The following is a 6,471-nucleotide window of genomic DNA, read 5'->3' on the forward strand; positions in this document are numbered from 1 at the left end:
CAATCCCTTCTCCTCCATTCTACTCCCAGACTTTGGGTATGTACACAACTGCACCTGGTGTGATTTTTCAAGCCTCTTGAACCATAGTTTACCATGTGGGAGTCCAGCACCTCAGCTCCCAAGCCACCTGCTGGCATCATTTTTCCATTTTTAAAATGTCATTTCTTTGGCCAGTCACTCCAAGCAGGCTCTGGGCATTGTGCATGTTGGGTCTCCTCTTCCTCAACTGGGGCAGCTATGGTGGCCATGAAGATTCTGAACCCTAAGGCCAAAGTGACCCAAGCCCATGCATTGCTAGCAGTCAACATTGGTGCAGGGACTGTAAGACGTGTGGAGGACCAACTTGGGGCTAAGGGCACCATAAAGATGCTTGTTTCTGGCACCAGTGACATCAAACTAACCAAAGATGGCAATGTGCTTCTTCACAAAATGCAAATTCAACACCAAACATCCCCTTTAATAGCAAAAATAGCAACAGTCCAGGATGACATAACTGGTGATGGTACTACTTACAATGTTCTCATTGTTTGGAGAGCTGCTGAAACATTCAGATCTCTACATTTCTAAAGGTCTACATCACAGAATAATCACTGAAGTATTTGCAGTTGCAAAGGAAAAGGCCATTCAGTTTCTTGAACAAGTCAAAGTAGGCAGAGAAATGGACACAAAAACACTTCTAGATGTGGCCAGATCTCTTCATACTAAAGTTCATGGTGAACTTTGCAGATTTTTGAACAAAGGCCAATAGTGGACTCCATTTTGACTGCTAAAAAAAATAAAAACAAACAAACAAAATGAGCCTACTGACATCTTCATGGAGATTATGGAGATTAAACGTAAATCTTAAACTGCTACAAGCTTAATCAGAGGACTTGTTTTTGACTATGGAGCATAGCATCCTGATATGAAGAAAAGAGTAGAAGATGCATACATACTCACATGCAATGTGTCATAGGAACATGAAGAAGAAAAAAATGGATTTTGGCTTTTTTTACAAGCGTGCAGAAGAAAGAGAGAAACTAGTGAAAATTGAAATAAACGTTATTGAAGATAGAGTTAAAATATACTAGAACTGAAAAAGAAAATCTGTAGTGATTCATACAAAGGATTTGTTGATATTAATCAAAAGGAATTAACCCTTTTCCCTTGGATGCTCTTGCAAAAGAAAACACCATAGCTCTCACAAAAGCTAAAAGGAGAAGTATGGAGATGCAGACTACTCTTGCTTGTGGTGAGGTAGCTCTAAATTCTCTTGATGACCTAAATCCTGATTTCTTGGAACATACAGGACTTGTGTATGAGTACATGTTGGGAGAAGAGAAGTTTACCTTTATTAAGAAATTTAGCAATCCTTATTCTGTTGCATTATTGGTCAAAGGGCCAAACAAGCACATACTAACTCAAATCAAAGATCCAATAAGAGATGGCTTAAAGGCTGTCAAAAATGCTATTGATGATGGCTGCATGGTTCCAGGTGCTGGTGTGCTAGAAGTAGTCATGGCACAAGCCCTAATAAAATAAAAACTAAAAGGCAGGGCCCAGCTTGGAGTCCAAGCATCTGTGGATTCATTACTCGTTATTCCCAAGGTTCTTGCTCAGAATTCTGGCTTTGATCTTCAGGAAACATTAGTTAAAATTCAAGCAGAACATTCACAATCAGGTCAAATTGTGAGTGTAGACTTGAACAAGGTGAGCCAACAGTAGCAGCAGAAGTAGACATATGGAATAACTATTCTGTAAAGAAACAGCTTCTTCACTCTTGCATTGTGATTGTCACCAACATTCTTTTGTTGATGAGATAATGTGAGCTGGAATGTCTTCTCTAAAAGGCTGAATTAAAGCTTTTCTGTGTTTTCTGAATTTTGAAGACTCTACAGAGTGATCTGGAGGAATATAGCTATGGGAAATCATCTAGGCTTCGAATAATATTCAAAGAAATTTTCCTTTCTCATATGATAAAAGAAGACAACTCTGGCATCTATTCAAATTCTGAAGTTCTGAAATTAATAATTACAGTATTTTTAAAATTGTACTAAAGTATACACATACACCAACTACTTTTTACCTAGTCAACAAGATGCTTGCTTTCACTGCAGTGACATAGAATTTGGTGAGCATATGTTATTTACCTTGTTATTAACTATTCCTTGAAAAACAAATTTTAATGGTTTCATAATTTATTATGGATTACATTAAAGCACCTAACAGCTCTCAATTGCTAATTGTTTAAATTTTTTTATGTGAAGGGACCAGCAGTTAGCGTAATGGCTATGTCGCTGGACTCCCATGTAGTTGACCACGGTTCACGTCCCAGACCCAGTGGCTTAAAACTCACACCAGGCACATGTGCATACATGCCCAAGATTTCGAGAGGAGAATGGAGGAGAAGGGATTGTGGCGTGGCCATCTCCCCTGGGGGGTGATTTCTCGCTTTCAGTCTTTCTGTCTCTCTCTGTATGTCTGGTGAGCACATGCACCATATAGCAAAAAGCTCTCCAAAAAAAATAAATAAAATAAAATAAAAATTTTATGTGAATAGGTGTAACAATTTAACATATTAAAAGCATCCCTAGTGCCCTTAGTATCAATTTCTATGAATAAAGTTATTGAATCAATTGGATCTTTCATGCTATTTAAATAGATAAAATACTCCTCCAGAAAAGTTCAATTGTAGCGTATAGGAAGACAAATAAACTATAGTAGAGAGAATGAAGGCACTGCAAGTATCACATAACCAAAACAGAAATGAAGGCAGGGGTAAAATGATGGGTGAGGCATGATGTCTAAAAGCTATTAAGGTTATCAATTGAAATATGAGATTTTTAAGGTTGGCCATGTTTTCAACATTCTGTGAACTTTATGTGTAGGCAAAATATCCATAACCCTCTAGTGTCCTTTCTCACCCACTCAAATTACTGTTCTCACCTACATGTTTCCACAAAATTTGTTTATACAATTAGAATATCTCTACAGTCTATGAAAGTGAAGTTGTGCATTACCAAGCTTGTATTTTGAGGGCTCAGCAGTTGCCTGCAGTAAGTGTACAATAAATACTAAGCTGAAATCTTTTTAAGAAAATTTATTCCCCCCAATTTTTTTTGATGAGTATATCCCAATGTGGCTAAATAAAAGTATGAAGTTAAGCATTCTTGCTTTTTAACAAACATTTCTGCTGACACATTTATTCCACTTTCTTCTGGACCCAGAGAATAGTAGCAAGTAAACACCAGGCTTAAAATGTTCAATCCTTGCTTAGCAATGATTATTGGCCCAGGAAAACATTGGAGTGTGAAATGGTTATCTGAGAATGGAACTGTAATTTGTTCTTTAATGTGTACATTGGGATTGCATGAGCCAATATCATCATTAAGCACAGACACAACTCCAGCTCATTCTTTCAACCAGAATTCAAGAAAGTATTTTTCTATTAAACAGAGACCTGTGATTGTTTTGTTTTGTTTTGTTTTTATTAATTGATTGATTTTTAAAAATTCAATCACTGTGTATCATTACAGCATAACAAATGAATTTTCTCAGTATGAATACATATTAGTTGGTTAAAGACATTAACATAGTGGAACCAGCAGAGGGCGGAATGGTTATTGTGATGGACTTTCACATAGTTGACCACAGTTCAAGTCCTGGACCTGGTGGCTTAAAACACACCAGGCAGACACCAGGAGGCCTGAGACTGCAGGCTCAAGCTCTCTGGAATTTTGCACAACCCCACCCTTCCTCCTCCTTGGACCCCAGGTTGGTTGTATGGGACATTGAAACAAACTCACACCCCACCACAACCGCAAACCAGATCAAGCCAGTCAGCAGTTCCAGACACCAGGGGGACTGAGGCTGCAGGCCCAACCAACCCGGTCCTGTCACTTATCCTCTGGCCCTTCCCCACTACCCTTTTGATTCTCTGAATTTTGGTGATTTGAATAACATGCGGCACGCAAAATGTGCCACACAATTTTCTTTATTGTTTTACTTTTGGTTGCACTTGAGGTGTTGCTTATTAGGTCAGTTGGAGACTCACCACTCTTTAAAAACAGGGAGGACATTGGGCCATCCAGGACTAGTGGCAACAGTTAATGGTAATTGTGAGCAACAGGTAGGCCAACCATAAGGGAAATCATCAATTTTCTAATCCTGTACAACTTCTAACACTCAGAGTTAACTTAAATAAGTTAGGAAGCAACATATAGATTACCTGATGACTAGGAACAATCACAGAGGCTCAAGAAATATGAGCAACCAACAAGAGGCCTCTCCCTCAAGGGAAATCATCAAGCCTACATCACCCACAGTCAATACAATGGACGTTGTGGACATGTCTGATAAGGAATTCAGAATATTTGTAGTGACCAAACTAACTAAGATGGAAGAGAAAAAAAGAAAGGAACTAGAGAAAATGAGGAAGTCCTTTCATGACTTGAAAGAAGAAATGGATACCTTAAACAAGAAACAGATGGAACTGCTAGGATTGAAGAATGTGATACAGGAAATCAAAACCTCCCTTGAAAGTATTAAAAGTAAGTTAGGCCAGGCAGAAGATCAAATCTCTAATGTAGAAGATAAAACATCTGACCTAGAAAAACATATCAAGAAGATTGAGAAAACAACCATGAAAAATGAGGATAACATATGAGGAATACTGGATACCATCAAGTGCCCCAACATCCAGATAATTGGTATTCCAGAAGAGGAAGAAAATAATAAGGGCCTAGATAATTTATTCCATGAAATCCTGGAAGAAAATTTTCCAAATCTAGAAAGGCATTCAAATATCCAGACCCAAGAAATACATAGGACCCCGAGTAGAATCAACCCAAGAAGATCCTCTCCAAGGCACATCATAGCCAGACTGGCAAAAACAACAGACAAAGTCAAGATACTAAAGAGGGGAACATAAAGTTACTTACAAAGGTCACTCCATCAGACTATCATCGATTCTTTGGGCAGAAACAATGCAGGCAAGGAAAGAATGAGGAAACATAGTCAAAGTGTTGAGCAAAAAATAATTTCAACCAAGAACGCTATACTCGGCAAGATAATTTTTCATATTGGAAAAAAAGATAAAAAACATTCTCGAACTGACAAAATTTGAAGGAATTTACCAACTCCAGACCAGTTCATCAAGAGGTTCTGAAGGGAGTACTATACCAGGAAAACTAAAAAATCAGACAGACAGTTACACAAGAAAAAAGGCAATGAAAAACATTGCTCATTTAATGATACGATCAGGTACAGAAATATCGATAATTACATTATCAATGGCTTAAATTCTCCAATTAAGAGAGAGACTGGCTGAATGAATACAAAATCAGAAACTCTCTATCTGTTGCCTAAAAGAAACTCACCTTATTGATAAAGACATACATAGACTAAAAGAAAAGGGCTGGAAAAAGATATTCCATGCAAATGGAAATCAAAAAGGGCTGGAGTAGCAATAGTGATCTCAGACAAAATAGATTTCGAGACAAACACTGTAAGGAGACAAAGAAGGGCATTACATATTAGTAAATGGGGTAATCCAGCAAGAAGATATAATCTTTATAAATATCTACACACCCAACTCCAGAGCACCTAAATATGTGAAGGAAAGACTTGTGGAGCTAAAAGGAGAGATACGGAGAAAGATTATAATTGTTGGAGATCTCAACACCCCAATATCTGCTTTAGACAGAACTTCTAGACAGAAAATAAATACAGAGATATAGGACTTAAATGATACTATAAATCAAATGGGCTTGACAGATATCTATAGAACTTTCCAGCCTACATCCACAACATATACATTTTTCTCACCTCAGCATGGAACCTTCTCAAAGATAGATCATATGTTAGGACACAAATAAATCCTTTACAGATTCAAAGGCATAGAAACAGTATATGGCATCTTCTCTGACCATGATGGAATTAAATTCAAGATTAATTTCAAGAAACAATCCTGAAAATACATAAACATGGAAAATGAACAACCTACTTCTGAATGACTTCTTCACTACTGAAGAAATTAAGGCTGAAATCAAAATATTTATGGAAACAAATGATGATGAGTACACAAGTGTCCATAATCTATGGGACACAGCAAAAGCAGTCATAAGAAGGAAATTCATAGCAATTAGTGCACATAAGAAAAGGATGAAAAGATGGCAAATAGATAACTTATCATCTTACCTGGTTCTTTGAAAAGATTAACAAGATTGACACACCATTGGCTAGACCGATCAAGAAGAAGAAAGAAAGAAACCAGATTAATCAAATATGTGATGAAACAGGCAATATTACAACAGACATAGCATAAATACAAAATATCATTAGAGAATACTATGAGTGACTATATGCCAACAAACAAGATAACATGGAGGATATGGACAAATTCCTGGATGCATATAATCTACCAAGATTGAATCGGGAGGATATAGGTAACCTGAATAGAACCATAACAAGCCAGGAGATTGAATCAGTAAT

At 37.2% G+C, this 6,471-nt stretch overlaps 1 pseudogene; it reads left to right on the plus strand.

The window, feature by feature from the left end:
* Nucleotides 1–237: 237 nt before the first annotated feature.
* On the plus strand, nucleotides 238–1,834 carry LOC102481655 (T-complex protein 1 subunit zeta pseudogene; annotated as a pseudogene).
* Nucleotides 1,835–6,471: the final 4,637 nt, after the last annotated feature.

This window comes from Tupaia chinensis, unplaced genomic scaffold, assembly GCF_000334495.1.
Source record: "Tupaia chinensis unplaced genomic scaffold, TupChi_1.0 Scaffold000232_1, whole genome shotgun sequence".
Classification (NCBI taxonomy): domain Eukaryota; kingdom Metazoa; phylum Chordata; class Mammalia; order Scandentia; family Tupaiidae; genus Tupaia; species Tupaia belangeri.